Source organism: Mus musculus, chromosome 2 (genome assembly GCF_000001635.26).
Source record: "Mus musculus strain C57BL/6J chromosome 2, GRCm38.p6 C57BL/6J".
Lineage (NCBI taxonomy): Eukaryota > Metazoa > Chordata > Mammalia > Rodentia > Muridae > Mus > Mus musculus.
This window is the reverse complement of record NC_000068.7, coordinates 68,073,817-68,094,272: the sequence shown is the minus strand read 5'-3', so window position 1 is coordinate 68,094,272 and position 20,456 is coordinate 68,073,817. Positions and strand designations below refer to the sequence as shown.

Here is a 20,456-nt window from a genome sequence, read left to right as displayed (position 1 = left end):
CTTATCAGAGTTTATTCTCCAGTGAGCATTCATATCACCTAAGGTCTCTGTGGTACCATGGGGAAGTTCTTTAGGGCTGAATCAATCAGTGATTATGGGGGGTCTGTGATGAGCTAGTTCAAAAATGACTTGATCTGATGGTCAAGTATGAAAATTTTTATCTCTAGACAAATCACAGAAATCCTCAGGGAATCAAGGCCTGATGGATCCTGGAGGACTGGCCTGGCCTTGTCTGAATGGAATCCTACTACAGGTACGTTAAGTTGTGGGGACAGTTTCTAAATTGTGATTTAAATGTGAAGCATTTTGAAATAAAATTTGTCATAAAGTTAGTCAGATGGGACTAGAAATACTCTGGCTATTTGTTAGGATCAACTGTTTATGAAAATCTGAGCTAGAAATATGCTTTACTTCTTGTGATTATAGATCATGTCAGTAATTTGGATAGAGCATCTGTTACGGCGTTACTGAGGAATTTAAAGCTACAGATCATGTGGTAAGAGAACCTGAATTCAAATACTACTGTTTAGTATTAGTACCATTGCTCTGCAATAATGTATTTTAAATTGGGATATAGTTACCCACTTCAGAGGCACAAAAATAAAATAAGTGCCATAATATACACTGTAACTTAGTAAATCAGTATATTGATTTTAGCATTTAGATGAAATGATAAATTGCATCTAAATACTTTAATACAATTTGTTAGCCATTATGGATGCTGTTTTTTTTCTCATATTGTCCTGAATATATGCAGGTGGTATCATACTTGAAGGACAATAGAGAGCACTAGAGATTAATCACTTCTGATTCATTTTAATATCATGTAGGAAGGCAATGATATGAAGATGCATTCCACAGGGTACACACATGTGGGGAAAATTTATTGGGGTCACATGATATGCACAGAGGACCTGTACTTGCCAGGCAATTGTGACAGTGAGAGTCACAATAGACTATGGCTTCTCTCTCCTGCCAGGCTTTTAAAACTCAGAATCAAGTCTAAAGAACTGGCAAGAACTCACATGTTTTTATTTTCTTGACTGTTGTCTTAACTCTGCTTGCAGAACATCCCATAAAATAGGTCTCTATCATCCTCCATATGAAATGACTGGGCAATAATTTATCTTTGTATACTGTAGTTAAAAGAATGAATTTTAATTCATTTGTTTCTTTCATATATACATATATATACATATATACATATTATATATTATATATATTATCATTTATGAAAAGCCACATTGCATTCAATTGCTAAAAGACCAAGACAAAGTCAAGTTCATAGCTTCTGATGTTCAATTAAGCAAAACCAAGGCCTACTTTATTAACTTTAAGCATGCGTCAATATAATGGTTGCAGGTATTTAAGTTTCTATGCACACACACACACACACACACACACACACACACACACCAAGCCTTCAGAGTGCAAGTTAGGGTGAGCACATATGAAGACCTTAGGACCCACAGGAGTGCCATTGCCTAGACGTGACTGAGTTTAGAGAATGTTTTGAGATGAAAACTAATAAACTAATTTTTATGTTCAGTCTCCCAGTGATACATAGACCCAGCATTAAGCTTGATTTAAAAAAATGATTCTATCCTTAAAGCTAAAAGTTTAGTGTTGAAGCAGTATTCTCAAAGAGTTCAGAATAATCAGCTACATAAGGCAAAAAATAGTTTCGATGCAAATGGATCTTAGGATTCACAGAAAGAGAATCTTTACTGTTCTTCTGGGAACTAGTGCAAGGATGTGACCAAGCTTCTAGTAGATGCCACCTTTCTTATGTGAACTAGCTCTTTCCATAATTTCAGTGTGTATCAGAATTTTCATGGGCTCGGATAGATTCATGATGCCTTTATAGCATGTATGTGAGGAGACATAGGCAGCTTTCAACTCTCTTGCCTCTAGATTAAGACCCATTTTTCTGAGGGAGAAGGAAGATTTTAATTCACACATGCTCGTTTTGTGATGAGCTCTCTCAGGATAGTACCCTTTGCCTGACTTGTGGTCACTGAAGCATCTTGCAGAGCTTTCTGAGTCTTTTAAAGGCAGTGGATTTTCCTGGGATACTCATAGCCTCACTTGCAAGATTTACTGGTGCCTCCAATACTTTCGTTCCACTTATTGCCTAGCCCATGAATTCCAGTTTCAAACCCTCTTCAGGAGGCCTTGCCACCTGCCTTATAGCTTGGACTCTGAGATGTGAGCTTACAGGAAGCTATATTTCAAGGGCAAAGAAGTCAGTGAGAGATAGAGCCATACTTATTTTAACTTTTCAAAATGGAAAGGTAGGAGTAGATTAAAACTCTGGCAGGGGGGCTGCATTAGGAGGCAAGCCACCACTGCAGTCATTTGCATAATGCATAATCTAAGGTGTTGACTCATTTCAGAGGAGGCCTGTTTAGTGAAGGAGGGAAGGTCTGAAATTATGCACCATCACTCAAGAACCGAAGTATTCTCTCCACATCAATTCTGTAGGCAGGGACCTTTCTGCTCCACTGGCCTTGCTCTTGTCACTGCTTAGCAAGTTGGCTGACTCATAACCCAGGCTTCTATGACTCAGTAACCCATGTCCACCTATGATGCTGCCATCTGTAACCATCCTTTCTCCAAAGGAAAGAATTTTCGTTCTTTGAGATCCACCAGCTTATGATCTGTTCCTTTGAGTTTAACTGCTGTACTACCCCACCCACACACACTTCACCCCTAAACAGGCCCCGTGAAGACAACAGAGGACATATTTATTAAGAAGGTAGTCAGCTGTTAAAAGTTTTACCATTTCTTATCAGCACCCGTGCAGGGTCACTGATTTTATCATGCTGCTGCTAGCAGATGACTTCTCCTGACAGAATTTAGGTTTAGAAACTAAACACATAACTGTTTGAATGGTTGTGCAAATGTATATGTGCTTTATTAAACAAATCCTTTCACCTTGTGACCTATGGTGTGGTTTGAACTTTTAAATTGGTGTTGGTCAAAAGCAAAATCCTGCAACTTTTACTGCACTTTTCTGTACTTTGCCTCCTTTTAGCTTTTAGTGATAGTTTCATTTAGTGTGTACTCCAAGGGGACTGCTACAACTCTCTATCAGGAGTGTCTACATCTCTTCTGCCATTTCTTCACACAATGATCACAACTAATAGCAACTGCGACTCTTCTTACTACTTGGCAATTTAGTGATGTTTCCCCCTAATCTCTTTTTGAGAAATGATGAAATTGAAAGCTGGTATATTTAGTGACTTCTGAACTTATGTGGAGCAGGTGCATAAGATTACAATTAACACAGCATCAAAGAAGGTGAACACTATCAGAAGCCTTGTTGGTTCCCCTCTGGCTCCTTGTTGAGGTCAGAAGTCAGATTTGGATTAGCCAGGATACAGTGATGACCTTCCATCCTACTGAGTTATCTATTTACATAGTGTCTTATTTTCATAGACCAGATGGTATATAATATACATCCAACACGATAGAAGGCTAATAAATATATACTCTATACATGTGGGGTGGTTTTCTGAGACCCCAATAGTTGTCATAAACATAGGCTGTACCTGTAACAAATCCAATTTTGCATATCTGATTTTTGTTCTTCTGTGTTTTCTCCAAACAGAGACATTTAGTGATTTCATGGATTTTATGAGATGACTAAGAAAACAGAAATACACTACTAAAATATCTCTCCGGTCTTTCCCTCTCTATTCATACCTCTCCCCACAATCTTATTTATTCTCTCTTCCACCTTCATTTTTGCATTAGTAATCTTAATGTCTGAGCTACAGGTTTTTTACCTCAAATTCTTTATGCAGCATTTTAAGAACATACTTGCCTATTCTGGAAGAAGCCATGTAGTTTTAAAATTGAGTATATCAAAAAAAAATGAAAATAAACTTTGAGAGTAGTTGAGTGACTACATTGTAATTACATAGTAGTTACTCTATTTGCTTGTGAACATTAAATCCTTGCTGAGTTCCAGACAGACGTCACAGCAGCTGCAACCCATAACAATAAGAGTTTGCATTAGGGATTATACTGCTGTGTGTACAGTCTTCAGCCATGCAGGATTAAACTGTTTATAAAGGCTGTTGTTCAAAACTGTTAGGAAGAACGACTAAACTAAGAGTCAAACATGGGAAGTCTTCCATGAGTTAGTGCATCCGATACAGTGTTGATACTTCAAAGGACTGATGACATGTGAGGTCTTCTGTTCAAACGTCTTGGGTTATGTGACAGTTCTCAAAAGGGACACCAGTTTTTAAAGATTTATCTAATTTTTGTTTATGTGTATGTTTGAACCTGTGCTGATGTATGTGCAGTGCATGTGTGTGACTGTGGCAGAAAGATGACATTCTATACTCAGAGGATAGAGTTATGGGTGGCTGTTAGCTTCCTGATGTGGGTGCTTGGAACCAAACCTGAGTCATTTGCAGGAGCAGTACGTGCTCTTCATTACTGAAGCATCTCCCCAGCCTCAGTGATGAATTTTCATCTGAAGAGAGATTTCTCTTGTTCTAACGAGCCTTTGCCTTTGATTAGATTATCAGTAAAATTCAGGATGTGGATGCTGGCTGCTCAGAGGTTTCACCAACCATGTTATTACAACTGGCTTGTAGCGGGAGCCAGGGCCAAGTCTAGGTTGACTGACTTACATGCTACTTTTTCTTAGCTTCAGACCACACTGTTTCTTCCTGGGAATCAAATCTCATCAGCAGATCAATTTGCTGTGAACATACATGCTTAATCAAATAGGCTGATCTTTTGACTTGTTAATTTAAAAAATCAAAGAGATTATATCAGCTCTTCATGAAAACATAGGTGAAGAAGAACTTATTTATTTTAACCCCAGACACTCAATTTTGGCCATTTGGAAGTCAATTCTTTGCATAACACAAGGCACCACTGGACCTATGCAAGCCTTTCCAGGATTGTCACCACTGGTAGCATCATGTTCAGTTGTGCATCACAATGTCCCCAGACTGATGTAGTTCCAACATGTAGGCAAACAGGCAGTAAGTGAACATTCTATTCCTTAGCTGGAAACTTGGAAGCATTTCGCTGAAGGCTTGACTTTCCTCTCTGACCAACATTGCTCTTTTTAATCATCCCTTGATTCTTACCCTTCCTCGTTCCCACTTACTGTCTTTCTCCTTCCAGCTGTGACAATCGAATGCTTGCCCCATCAATTCCCCACTCTGGCCCTGCTCAGTGGTTTTGAAAAGCCTGACCCCTGTGCAGCTTGTCACTCAGGAGGCTGCTCTAGTGTTAAGGGCTGGGGAGAGTTCACTTTTGTTTAAATTTATTTTTTTTAATTAGGTATTTTCTTCATTTACATTTCAAATGCTATCCCAAAAGTCCCCCAGACCCTCTCCCAGTCACTCCCCTACCTACCCTCTCCCACTTCTTGGCCCTGGCATTCCCCCGTACTCAGGCATATAAAGTTTGCAAGACCAAGGGGCCTCTCTTCCCAATGATGGCCGACTAGGCCATCTTCTGCTACATATACAGCTAGAGACACGAGCTCTGGGGGTACTGGTTAGTTCATATTGTTGTTCCACCTACAGGGTTGCAGACCCCTTCAGCTCCTTGGGTGCTTTCTTTTGCTTAGTCATTGTACCCATGTCCCTGGGCCATGAACTTTAGATTGAATGGTGATTGGTGAGAAAGACAGACAGACTTGATCTAGTCATGTGTCCACAGAACTCCCCGACAAGTGTCAGAACTTGGTTAGAAAAAGGCTACTTATTATTTATGTGTGGGTCTCCTTCCTGAAATCTGCCATGCCTTCTAGATTCTAGAGATTTCTTTTGTCTCCCCATCAAGGACTCTGTGGAATATAGAGTCAACTCTTCTGCTCTCCTGGCTTCTCCCGCTGGAAAGAGAGGCCCCTCACTATGTCCTCTACTTGCTTACCAGCCACACCCCTTCATGCCTTCCTCTCTATCCCCTGGGGAGTTTGGACCTTCTTCAGAGCACTAGTCTTCTTCTGGCTTCTCTTTCTGAAAGTATTTCCTATCCCACCCTCCTACACATAGTCTCTAATGCCTGCTGGTCTTTGAGGACTGCTCTCTGACACTAGGCCATCTCATCTTGGCCTATTTGTAAACCATTGCCTGAATCTCAACTGATGGAAAACTAGAGATAAGGCCACTGGCCAAGAATGATCTTGTGAGGGTAGAGAAAACACAAACCGAAAGGCTGGTGTCGGATGCTGAAACAATGACACTAATATTTAAATGAGATTTCACTCTCTAGTTTCTGTCCTGCTAGAATGTTAGATACCTCAGATACAATTTTCAGGTATGTTACAAATAATGCCTCTAGTTGGGCATGGTTGGTATCTGCCTTTGATACCAGTATTAAGGAGGCAGAGGCAGGCAGATCTCTGTGGGTTTGAAGCTAGCCTCATCACAGCAAGTTCCAGGCCAGACATGGTTACAAAGTGTGACGTTATATTAAAAAAAAATCTCAAAAATGTCTAATATAGTGAGTAAGCATATTTGACATTTAGTAAAACATTATTATTATTATTGTATTTTTTTCAAGAGCTAAAGTGGCTCAATCAATAAGAGAAATTGGTTGAGACAAGGTAGTGAGATTCCTTTCATAGAAGCAGCAATGCTTTGTGAGAAAATTCGATGGGTTATTTTTGATTTACCAATTATTCCAGTCAGTTGTGAGGATGTCATAACTTACTATGGTCACTAGGTTTTGAAACATGTGCACGTTAATGTAAAGATCTGAATTCCAATTCCACATGAGGCATTCACTACTCTTAGAAAGCTCAGTAGTCCTGAGTACTAGTCTGAGAAATGAAGGTTCAAAGAAATGGACCACCCAGAGTTATTTCTGGTTGAAGCGGGATATTACATGACATGCTCAGCTCACTGAATGCACAGCACACATTACACAGTAACCGTTGCATAATGATCTCTCTAGTTAGGACTAGAATTTTGAAAACCAGAGTGGATTCAAGTTCATAAAATTATCATTTCATCTACTTGCCTTTTGATTTACTTTCCTAATTGACAAAGAAAAGGATACAGTTGAATTGCTCAGCTGGGACTGTGCAACAGTGACTAACAGCTCTCATGTAGAGAGTACAGGAAAAGGTCGCCCATCACTGTGGACAGTCTCATCAAGCAAGTCACCTCCCCTGATCAGATTTCTGGCTGTTTCAAAAAACCACAGACAACGTTCCATGCTGTGGTTGCTCATTAATTCATAAGACCGTTCATCAAACACTAGACACATTTCATTAGATTGTAAGGAATATTTTATGACATTAGGGAAGCTTGCAGAGGTCGTTGGTGTGTGTGTGGGGCGGGGGAGGGGTGTAGGAAAACTACCTCATGAAGGACAGTTTGCTACTTCCAAATGCTGGCTCTGAGAGTCTATGCTGACTCACCTGATGAACATCTATGGAGCCGGGGCTCTTGCAGGCTCTTAGCTCTGGGTTCAGGGAGTCAAAGGTAAACCTTGGTGTTCATAGGGTAGAGCCAAATATGAAGCTTTACTAGTAGCTGAATATGAATTTATGTATGTATGTACATATGCATACACACATGCACGCATATATGTATATATGTATACATATATGTACATATACATGTATATATGTACATATATATGTGTATGTATGTATATATGTGTATATCCATCTCTATCTATCTATCTATCTATCTATCTATCTATCTATATCTGCTGGGGATATAAGCCTATACTTATTTTAAGCATTGTTTGAGACTTTAGGACGTTTGCCCTAAGAGCAAGAAGCAAGGAGGAGATGATGATTTTGGCTGTGACAAGTTTATGGCCTGCAGTGCTTCTAGAATCCTCTGTGCAGTCTCTCCAGCAGTCTCTCTAGAGACCACTGACATCTGCTGGGAATAACTGTCACCAATTTCCAGGAAAGCAAACCTCCGTGCAGATGATCCTAGCTCAACAACTGCTCGGGAGTGCTTTATCAAACGTCCTAAACCCAGGAATTGTGAAATGGGATGCTTTGCAATCCATGTGCTCAGTGGCTGAAGCAGAGTTTGGGAAGGAATTTGATTACAGCCCTTCCAAGGCCCTAAACAAACAGACCACGAGAAAAGCCAAGTGCAGGGCAGCAGCCTCACAGTGCATATATCCTCTGTAAAGTCTACCACAGTGGTATTCCTGAGCCTGGAGTGCTCTGCCTCAGAAAAGGAAGCTTGTCTGTCTTAATGCAAAGGACATTTTGCAGGCCACACTGGCAGACTGTTAAATGTTCAAATACTCCTGCATTTTATACAAGTCTATGCCTCTCACCCCATTCCTGACTTTAGGCCCTCTCTTGACCTTATTCATCAGCCCCCATCATCTCCTCTAAGGCCTTAGCCCATCCCTGACAAGGATTCTTCTCAGGCTTGACCCTCAGAGATCTCTTCAGGAAAAATGATATGTTATTGCCTTCCCAAAGTGTTTGCAGAGCTCAGAGACTGAGTCTATCTCACTGTCTTCCATTATTTCTCTTCTTTGGATAATGGCTTACATGCTTGGAGAACTGTCCCAGAAGAAGAGATTCATCAACACCAGAGGCCCATGTGCCTGTGCTTCTGCTTTCCTCCTTCTTGGGCTCTGGAGACCTGGAAGAAGCTGGGCCAAGTCCTGGTATGAAGTCAGGGGAGGGACACGCCTTAAGCCCTGGTAACTGGGGTCACTGAACACATAAAACAAGGTGGAGTTCAGGTGACCCAGTACATTCCCATTGTGTGATTCAGGCCTCAAGTGAACTGAAGACATGAGGCTGGTAACTATGGAAGCCAAATGTCACAGGAAGTTCTCTTCTGTCCTGGTAAAGACTGTCAGGAGAAATTGAGAGGATTGGATGACTCCAGTCCATACTCTGAGCCTGAGGAAGTGGTGTTGACATTAAGGGGTTAGTATATGGTGCTGAAAGGGACAGAGGAGAAGTGTGAATAATTTGCTCTGATTTTTCATAGTCCAAAGTCTTCATAAATATTTAATTTTAAAGCGAAACAAAATAACCTTCCAACCTTACACTGGCTATTAGATTTTTGACTTAGCAGTTTGACAAACACCCTTTCGGTGTCTGGAGACGTCAAAAGCAGACTCAAGGATGGAGACTCAAGAGTCTTCTTCAAGTCCTGAAAGACTCAGAGGAGGGGATTCTTTGGAGAGAAGTGTGGGGTGCATTCCAAGCTTTCCTAAGCAGAGAAGAGTGGGGTGCATCCCAAGCTTTCCTAAGCAGAGAAGAGTGGGGTGCATTCCAAGCTTTCCTAAGCAGAGAAGAGTGGGGTGCATTCCAAGCTTTCCTAAGCAGAGAAGAGTGGGGTGCATTCTGAACTTTCCTGATCAGGGGAGACCCAATGTTACATATTTGTCTCAGACATAAGACGACAAGGATAATAGGAAGGAAGATAATTTAGCCATGGGATGTAGGGCAGTGTGAAGCTGGCAAATGACTTTGATTTATTGTAGGAAAAAAAAAACTCTTAAAAGTAATGGTTATTTAAAACAAGCATTTGAAGGATTTGGAATCCATTTGAAGTATACTGTATAGTGGCAGGGTGCCTAATTCCTTCATTGAAACCATATGTAGCATGCCTTTATAATATGCACAGTCTAGTCTTCCTGTTCCATCCCTCATCTGACCTCCCCACCTCTTCCTCTGCCTCCGTAATTTCTACCTACCAGAAGCCTCTTCAGGCCTTCTTAAAGTCTCCTCTGCAGAGGGCCTTGCTCCATTGGGAAACTGGTGGTTTATCAGAAAAGAAATTCACATATGTCTACCAGAGGCTGCTACATTCTCAGGCCCAAGGGCCACTCCTCCCATTGATGTCCAAAAAGGCTAACCTATGCCACATATGTGGCTGGAGTCATGGGTCCCTCCATGGGAAGTCTTTGGACAATCCAGATGTCCCTCAACAGAGGAATAGATACAGAAAATGTGGGACATTTATACAATGGAATACTACTCAGCTATTAAAAAGAATGAATTTATAAAATTCACAGGCAAATGGATGGAACTTGAAAATATCCTGAGTGAAGTAACTCAGACACAAAAGAACACATACAGTATGCACTCACTGATAAGTGGATATTAGCCCCAAAGTTCGGATTACTCAAGATACAATTCACAGACCATATGAAGCTCAAGAAGAAGGAAGACTAAAGTGTGGATGCTTAAGTGCTTCTTAGAAGGCAGAACAAAATACTCACAGGAGGAAACTTGGAGACAAAGAGTGGAGCAAAGACTGAAGGAAAGGCCATCCAGAGACTACCCCACCTGGGGATCTATCCCATATACAGTCACCACACCTGGACACTATTGTGGATGCCAGGTAGTGCTTGAAGATGGGAGCCTGATATGGCTGTTTCCTGAGAGGCTCTGCCAGAGCCTGACAAATACAGAAATGGATGCTTGCAGCCAACCACTGGACTGAGCACAGGGTCCCTGATGGAGGAGTTGGATAAGGGACTGAGGGAGCTGAGGGGGTTTGTAGCCCCATGGAAGGAGCAACAGTGTCAACCGGCCAGACCCCCTGGAGCTCCTGGGGACTGGACTACCAACCAAATGTTGTCCTTTATAAGAGTGGCCTTGGTCATGGTGTCTGTTCACAGCAGTAAAACCCTAAGATACACAATGATCTTCCTAACCTGATCAAATCACTCAGTGCCATGACCTACTGGAAGCATTCAGTTCTTATCCAGGTCACATCGTGGCAGCCAGGGCTCCTTGTAGCCTCCTCCTGAAGCAGTGGCTTGAGATCTACACAACAACTATTATCAGTCTTCCTTTTCTCAAAGGGGATCCTTTCCAGTCCCATTAATTTTTTTTATTTTACTTTTTAAAATCTACAACATTCTGACATTCTCCCAGAGTTACCACACCAAGGGTCACTTTCAAGGGAGACTTTCATGTTCTACATGCCCTTCTAGCCAGCTAGTCAGAGTCCTTTAATTTTTTTTCTTTTCTTTTTTGTTTTTGTTTTTTGTTTAGTTTAGTTTAGTTTAGTTTTGTTTAGGACAGTAGTGTTTTTTATTTAGTTTTGTAAGCCTAAGGTACAAAGCATAGGCAGTGACTTTTACTAGTGTCAATAAAAAGTAATCCCACCAACCCACGGGAGACCTGGAAAGTACTTACTGAAAGCAAAATATTTAGAGAAAAATAGACATTCATACAAAATTATAAAATGCCTCTAATAAGGATAAGTGCATTCCAAGGAAAGCACAAACTCATTTAATTTATAGAGCTGGTTAAAGCCTTAAAAAGTTTAAGTAGAAATTGAAATATGCAAACATGTGCCAACATTCTACAAAAGATGGTCATATTGTCTTGAGTGAACTCAAGCTACAGACGTGAGGTGAAGTGTAGGCAGGATAGAGCCCTCAAGGGCATTTTCTTTCTACACTCTGCTTTCTTCCTTCATATTCCTGTTTGGAAGGTATCCAAAGATGCTAGGAGGGAGCCACTAATCCATGAGCTGAACCTGCGCTTTGCAATCAGTTTCAACTACATACTTGGTGAAGTTTTCTGAGAAAGGTCTCTATTTATCCTGTCAGTGAAACTCTGTATTAGCTTGTTTCCTCCTGCTATGATCACACTGCCATAGAGACTTGGTCTGATATTGATGTCACACATCCCGACACTGGTTGTGACCATGTGACTGACTCCCAGCATCATGTTCCCAGACAAGCCCTTTAGTTGGAAGGGTCAAATAATCCTTCAGGAATTTTCAGCCTCTTTGCACCAAAACCACAGCTGTAACCATTGGGGAATTCGTAGTGAATAGTTGGCATCTGTGAAGCCACTTGTTTGTCATAGGTGGAGTCTAATACCTGAAGGACAGAAGCTTGAAAGTCCTGAGTGACACCGTTGCACATGTAATTGTGCCAAGACTTTGTAACCTGGGGCAGGTTCTCTTTTCTTTTCCAGTTGGCTGGAGAGCCTACTCAAACAGCCTCTTTTAATGCAATCATGTAAGGAGGAATGAGTTCTATGTTCATTTCCTGGAAGAGTTCTTTGTACTGCATGGTAATGAAGACTCCAGCAAGAGGGGATTTCACAATGCCTTTTTGAAGGACATAGCCATCGTGGACTGGAATCGAAGTGGTGTGGGTAGCTCCACTGTCCAAAATCAGCCCAGTAGAATGACCATTAGCAAACGCCATCAAAACTGTAGTTTTGCAAAGGAAGAATTCAGGGATGCTGTAGTGCTGAAACATCAACTCTGTCAGTTTCTCTCTCTTTGCCCTGGTGTTCCATGGTGCTTCCGACATGAGAACAAGATGCAGGCTGGCTTCAGATTTGACATGCATCTTGTATGTATGATCCAAAATTGTCTGGAAACTATCCCAGTCTTCAACCATGTTGTTCTTGAATGGTGAGATGGCCTCCATGTTCTCCCTGGGCACTTGGAGGGCTCTGGTGTCTATGTAGTAGGTGGGCCCACCCTGCTTGCCTTTCTCACCATCAGTCTCCATCGTTGTGCTTCAGTCATCTCTTTCCAGCACCACACTGATAGCCGTGGGGAAATCAACCTTAGGGCAGTCCTCGCCAGCATAGCCAGGCCTCACTATATACGATTCAGTGTTAAAAACAAGAGCACCAACTTCATTTCCGCCATACACGCCGCCGTTCATGGCTACTGTCTGGTGGGGACTGGCCAAAGATAGCAGCATGACTCCTCTCCCGAGAACGCCAACCCCGCAAGCCTGCAACTTCCAACGCCCCCTTTATCTTTCAAGATCATAATTTTTATCTAAATTAATGTGAACAGTAACAGAGACAATTTATTGGGTGTTAAAGCTCAAGCATCAATCACAGTACAAATGTGTTTACCATCATGATATTTAAATCTTAGCTAACTAAAATTATAGCAAAATCTGAGAGACAAGCAATGTTATCCTTACTATCTTGCAGGACAAACCCAATAGCCCAAATCACAAGCTGAATGCATTTTCAGTTGTGCGATCATCTAATTCAGAATACTTGGATCTCCCTTAGGACTTTGAACTTGGAGAGAGCTAAAGCCAGGTCTGTTACTGATCAGTCCTTTTAGAAGCCAGCTTGGCATGTACAATGTGCCCACTATGTATTTACTGATTGGGATAATGAGTATTTGAATGCATAATGAAGTAGGACACATTTTCATATGGAAAGTAACTGGGAATTCCTTTTGTTCTGCAATCCAAGTCAGTCACCTATGAGATTGTTTACAAAATTCTAGACAGATGCTTGCAAATGAGAAAAATGGCATTCACAGTCCTGGAGATGGTGTGGAACATCCTCCACTCTTCATTTTGATGACCATCTGCTCCACTTCCAAATGAGGTACCAATTCAGTTTAATTTAGCTCACAGTTAAAGATGAAAGGGCTTCCCCCTCCCTTCTAGTCCTCTGGGGCTCCTGAAATAGAGGAACTCACACTCACAATTACACACAAAGGCACTTGCATCTTGTATTAGGTAGATCCAAACCTGTAGCTGTACTAGAAGCTGAAACTTTCTGAATCTGAACATGAGAGGACTCTATACTTGTGTAGCCACCCAACATGGTTTTAATGCTTGCATAGAGAGACTTTTCCCTGGTGGTTTGTGGCCAGCTACTTCCTGCTGGGGATCCCCAGAACTGCTGCCCTTGTTTTCCCATCAGATACTACAAGAGGTCCTGGGAAGGGCATGTTTGAGTCCTCAAAACTCTGGTTCCAAATGAAGTGCATCATTCCCACTTGCTCCTCTTTGCTAGAAAGTCTAACTCTGGGGACTTCTAAGGGACACAGGAAAATGCCATTTGTCAGCACAGAAGAAAAAAAAAGAGAGAGAGAGAAACTAGTTGGGTGAATTCCTGGGTGTCTTCCTTCCACTCCTCTCAATCAAGCAAGGCAAAGGAATGTTTGAGGTCAGTACACAAGGCCCTGGAAGGTCAAAGAGGAAGCTTTGCCTGTGGGCCAGGCAGAAACAGTGATATTCTTAATACGAAAGGGCAACAGTCATAACTGAAGTTGATGCCAAGAGAGATGAGGACAGGAAGGAGAGAGGGCAGGAAGGGGTGGGTACAGAGAGGATCAAGGGCAGGAAGGGTTAGGGACAGGGAGGAGTGAGGGCACAAAGGGGTGGGGACAGAGCAGGAAGGGGTAGGGACAGGAGGGAATAAGGATAGGAGGAGGTGGGGCTGGAAGAATTGAGGACAGAATGGAGTGAGGGCAGGAAGGGTTAGGGACAGGAAGGGGTGGTAACAGGAAGGGAGGAAGAGAGGGAGGGAATAAGGCAGGGAAAGAGAAGTGAGCCTTTGTATGTGTGAGAGTCAGGCAGAAAAATTTTTAATAATCTTTTTGTCTTGCTTTTTTTGTCTTCCTTCTATAAGTAATTAAATAACAAACAGATTCAACCCTTCACCACAAATATCTTAGTCCCTAATGTGAAAATATGAAATAATTAGGGGATTTGCTGTGTAAGGATTTTAATGGCATAGACAACTTCTGTTTTCAAGACTGCACTAATTATAGAGGATGAGACCGAACAAAGGGAAGAGCAGCAATTAGCGGAGCAGCACTTCCTACAAAGCAGTTTCCTTCAGGAGCTTTGCTGAATTCATGTCTGTATTAGAACAATAGTCTTCTAGGACATCACTTTTGGAAGAAGACTTCAGTGACTTTAGAAACTCCAGACTTGGCCACCTTTTACTTGATGATGGTGACAGAATAGAGGGTGTTTACAATCTAGTCTAAATGGTGATGGGTAAATAGCAGGCCCATGTAAAGAGAAGAGGCCTGCTGTGTCTGCGGTCTCCCACGCCTTGGCTTGGTGAGCATATTCAGTGAGCTCTTTCTCACACTCCTTAGAGATAATAGTGTATATGAAAGCACGGGGCCCAGAGCTGAGGCTGTATTAAAAAACTAACTTTTAATCTCAGATCAATTCCCTTCTCTTCTCCCACTTTCGTTTCTTTTATCAAGATTTCATTCACCTCAAATAAAAATCCTTAAGCTACAAGAATGGCTGAGATATCAGATGAATGGACTTCTTCTAAACCCTCGGAAGTCCAATAAAGGCCCTCTCCACATTAGAGGCTCTATCTGAGCAGTGTCAAGGATAAGGAAGGACCTGGGCTGTTTAATCTCAGGGGAGGGCTGACTCAGCCCCTCCTTCCAAAGAGGATGGACTGCAGGTCACAATACGAAGTGCTTTTTCTCTTCTCTTCTCTTCTCTTCTCTTCTCCCTCTCCCTCTCTCTCTCTCTCTCTCTCTATCTCTGTAGAGGGCCATATTCTGCTTGCAAACAAAACCTTAGGTGCAAAAGACAATACCCACGCCATGCAAACCCTAGAGGTTCTGTAAAGGGTCCTTTGAACATTTGTGCTTTTTTCCGGGGTTTTGTTGGTAGAAAATTCAAAATTGATATGAAGAAATGAAAGGGTTCCAAAATTCCCCAATATTACACATTATGTAGTGGAAACTATTGAGGGCTGCCTATCCTAGTCTTCAGGGCAGCTTAGTGTGAATTGAAAAGATAATGGCGTTCCTCTTTCTCCACATCCTTGCCAGCATCCTGCTGTCACCTGAAGTTTTGATCTTAGCCATTCTGACTGGTGTGAGGTGGAATCTCAAGGTTGCTTTGATTTGCATTTCCCTCATGATTAAGGATGTTGAACATTTTTTTCAGGTGCTTCTCAGCCATTCGGTATTTCTCAGTTGAGAATTCTTTGTTTGGCTCTGAACCCCATTTTTAATAGGTTATTTGAATTTCTGAGGTCCTGCTTCTTGAGCTCTTTGTATATATTGGATATTAGTCCCCTATCAGATTTAGGATTGGTAAAAATTCTTTCCCAATCTGTTGGTGGCCTTTTTGTCTTATTGACAGTGTATTTTGCCTTATAGAAGCTTTGCAATTTTATGAGGTCCCTTTTGTCAATCCTCGATCTTACAGCACAAGCCATTGCTGTTCTGTTTAGGAATTTTTCTAAATTCTAAAATTCTATGGTTTTAGCTCCTTTGTCAAAGATCAAGTTACCATAGATGTGTGGACTCATAGCTTGTACTATTCTCAAAGAGCCTCTGGTAGAATCACCATGCCTGACATTAAGCTGTACTACAAAGCAATTGTGATAAAAACTGCATGGTACTTGCACAGTGACAGACAGGTAGATCAATGGAATAGAATTGAAGACCCAGAAATGAGTCCAAAGGAGCTAAAAACATTCAGTGGAAAAAAGACAGCATTTTCAACAAATGGTGCTGGCACAACTGGCGGTTATCATGTATTAGAATGCGAATTGATCCATTTTTATCTCCTTGTACATAGCTCATATCTTTGAGAATAGTTTTTGCTATCCTAGGTTTTTTGTTATTCCAGATGAATTTGTAAATTGCCCTTTCTATCTCAGTGAAGAATTGGGTTGGAATTTTGATAGGGATTGCAGTGAATCTGTACATTGCTTTCAGCAGGATAGCCATGCTCCACTACTGGTGGGATTGCAAGCTTGTACGAGCACTCTGGAAGTCAGACTGGAGGTTCCTCAGAAAATTGGACATAATACTACTGAAAGATCCAGCAATACCTCTCCTGGGCATATACCCAGAAGAAGTTCCAACTGGTAATAAGAACACATGCTTCACTATGTTCATAGCAGCCTTATTTATAGTAGCCAGAAGCTGGAAAGAACCCAGATGTCCCTCAACAGAAGAATGGATACAGAAAATGTGGTACATTTACACAATGGAGTACTACTCAGCTATTAAAAACAATGAATTTATGAAATTTTTGGACAAATGGATGTATCTGGAGGATATCATCCTTAGTGAGGTAACCCAATCACAAAAGAAGCCATTAGATATGCACTCACTGATAAGTGGATATTAGCCCAGAAACATAGAACACCCAAGATAAAATTTGCAAAGCACTAGAAAATCAAGAAGAAGGAAGACCAATGGGTGGATACTTCATTCCTCCTTAGAATAGGGAACAAAATACCCATGAAATGAATTACAGAGACAAAGTTTGGAGGTAAGACAAAAGGATGGACTATCCAGAGACTACCCCACCCGGGGATCCGTCCCATAATCAGTCACCAAACCTAGACACTATTGCATATGCCAGAAAGATTTTGCTGAAGGGACCCTGTTATGGCTGTCTTGTATGAGGCTATGCCAGTGCCTGCTAAATACAGAAGTGGATGCTCTCAGTCATCTATAAGATGGAACACAGGGCCCCCAGTGGAGAAGCTAGAGAAAGCACCCAAGGAGCTGAAGGGGTCTGCAACCCTATAGGTGGAACAACAATATGAACTAACCAGTACCCCAGAGCTCATATCTCTAGCTGCATATATAGCAGAAGATGGCCTAGTCAGCCATCACTGGGAAGAGAGGTCCCTTGGTATTGCAAACTTAATATGCTCCAGTACAGGGGAATGCCAGGGCCAAGAAGCGGGAGTGGGTGGGTAAGGGACCTGGGTGGAGGGAGGGTATAGGGAACTTTCGGGATAGCCTTTGAAATGTATATAAAGAAAATATCTAATAAAAAAGGATTAAGAAAGTAAAAAAAAAAAAAAAAAGGAAGTACATTGCAAAATTTAAAAAGAAGAAAAGAAAAGAAAAGACAAGACCAGACCAGACCAGACCAGACCAGGCCAGACCAGACCAGACCAGACCAGACCAGACAAGACAAGACAAGACAAGACAAGACAAGACAAGACAAGACAAGACAAGACAAGACAAGACAAGACAAGACAATGGCTCTTAGCTCCCGAACAGGCATTAGGATTACAGGATCATATCAAACATTTCCCAGAAGACTTTACCTTAGTGATGCTGGTCTCTTCTTAATCACCTCAAATTTCTTAGCCCCAGATAAGCAGCATCAGTTGTCCTAGTAGTCCCTTCTATTCTTAACTCTTAGGTCAGAGCTACATGGCCAAAGCTGCCAAGTTCTTCTGCTTGCTGGGGCTGGAACATGGCCACCCTTATTCTACTACCAGCTTTCTCTTTTCCAACTCCCTCACTGTCTAAGCTTGGCTGTCCTGGAACTTGCTCCGTAGATTGACCTTAAACTCAGAGATCTGCATGGCTCTGTCTCCTGAATGTTGGGATTAAGAGGCCTGTAATAGAATGCCTGGACTTAAGATTTTCTCACCTAGAACTCTGTCCCAGGATAGCCTTTAACTAAGAGATCTGCTTGGCTTTGCCTCTTGGGATTATAAGTATAAACCACCATGTCTGGGCCTAAGCTTTTCAAGGCCACAGTTTTCTCAAGATCCAGATCAAAAGCCTGTGTCTTCCAGTCTCATGATCTGGATTTTGGACTTTTAATCTGAAATGTATTACAATACAGAAATGGAGGACACACTTGTGGTATTAGTCGAGAGAGAGAGAGAGAGAGAGAGAGAGAGAGAGAGAGAGAGAGAGAGAGAGCTCAGAATACCCATAATACAACTCACAGATCATATGAAACTCAAGAAGAAGAAAGACCAAAACGTATGCTTCGGTCATATTCAGAGGGGGAGAAAATAATCATGGGAGGTAGAGGGAGGAAGGAATCTGGGAGGAAGACAGGACGGAATGGGAAAAGGGGGGCAGGATCAGGTGTGGGAGGAGACATGGTAGAAGTACAGAGGGTCAGAAATTTGAATGGAGGTGTGTGGCAGTGGGGAATGAGGAACTAGGGGTAGCCACTAGAAAGTCCCACATGCCCAGGACCCAACAAGGATGACATTAGCTGAAATACCCAACAAAGGGGAGAGAGAACATGTAGAGACCATATCCAGTGGATAGGCACAGCCCCCGCTGAGGGATGGGGTGACCCACCCAACTCAAATATATTAATTCAGAATTCTTCCTGTCAAAAGGAAATTCATGGACAAAGAGTGGAGCAGAGACTGAAGGAAAAACTGTCCATAGACTGCCCCCATCTGTAGACACCAAACCCAGACACTATTGCTGATGCTAAGAAGTTCTTGCTGACAGGAGCCTGGTATAGCTGTCCCCTGAAAGGTTCTGCCAGCATCTTACTAATACAGATGCAGATACAGCCAACCATTGGACTGAGCACAGGGACACCCAATAGAGGAGTTAGGGGAAGGATTGAAAGAGCTAAAGGAGCACACCCCCACAGTGACACATTTCCTCTAAAAAGGTAACAATTACTCCAACAAATCCACACCTCCTAATAGTGCCACTCTCTGGGCCAAGCATACACAAACCACCACACTTGGGTTCTTATACCTCTGCTGGTTTCCCTTTCTACATCAGGATCTGGTCACTTAAACCCTGAGCACTCATGTTGCTTCCTGGTGCTCATCACAGTTAGTAGTTGGGTTATTATTTTATTGTTTAGTTTCATTTGGAGTTGGTTTCCATTGACCTCTTAGGACTCTACAAGAAAAGACAGTCTTTGCAGTTTGACTCTGTGCTGAATCTACCTTGCATATTTAAATGCTCAATGCATTGGTTTGGACTCAGGGAGTGCTATGGCTATAACAGCATGAACATTCCTTGACATCTGTCCTTTTCGGTCGCTGCTAAGTCCATTCCACCACCCCTCATCTTACCTCTGGCCATGAGGTGACAAAAATGAGTGGGCATGCTGTCAAGAAGAAAAGGGTCAAAGCCCACCCACCAAACAATCATGGAAACCAATATAGCTGGTTCAAAATGCTGACAACAAAGACACAGACATAGAGAGGTATGTGTGTGTGTGTGCACTGACATTTTGTTGAGTTTGATTTTGGAAAATCATCTTGCTGGGAATTAACTCAGAACTATTTCACCCCACCACTCCCTTCAGCAGCAGGCTTCCTCATGGTCCAACTGGAACTTAGAAGGCACTTGGATATAGCTGGTCATCTCGTGGATAAAGACATTAGAGTTTAGACAGGATAAGGGATCTGCAACAAGTTCTAGGAAGGTTCTGGGCAAGAATCAAGTAGAATCCAGTGTCCTTCTGCAGGGATTGTGCTCTTCCCAAATCACAGTAAAGAAGGTTTGCAAAACATTGTATTGCCTTCATGCTATTTAATACAGATCACATATGAAAGAGTTCTCTCTTTGTCGTCCTTCTTATTCCTTTCAAAAAGATTATTTTCACAATCATTTGCATTGTAGATATTTTTAATAACCCTGCCATCATTTTTGTATACAAATTTCTTATGTTCAACTTAAATAAGAAGTGATTGGAGTACAATTGCCCTGTGAGGCAAGGTTATTTCAACAAAGATTCAAAAACCAATTAGCAATGGCTTTGGAGGAATGGATTTTAAATAGGCACTGTCTGGGGTCACCTGAAGAACACTGGCTTCTCTTCCAGAGATCCTGAGTTCAATTCCCAGCAACCACATAGTGGCTCACAACCATCTTTAAGATGATCTGGTTCTCTCTTCTGGTGTGTTTGAAGACAGCTATAGTGTACATAAAATAATACATAATATAAATAAATAAATCTTTAATGAACCCTAGCAGTCCATTTTCAAGGAGGCC

The 20,456-nt window shown here is 41.8% G+C and overlaps 1 protein-coding gene and 1 pseudogene across 7 annotated transcripts in view; both read right to left on the bottom strand.

Moving 5' to 3' along the window:
- B3galt1 (UDP-Gal:betaGlcNAc beta 1,3-galactosyltransferase, polypeptide 1) overlaps window positions 1-20,456 on the bottom strand; it is a 557,194-nt gene that overhangs the window by 28,610 nt on the left and 508,128 nt on the right. The gene's annotated exons all lie outside the window — the stretch shown is intronic.
- Window positions 11,180-12,722, bottom strand: Gm13607 (predicted gene 13607; annotated as a pseudogene).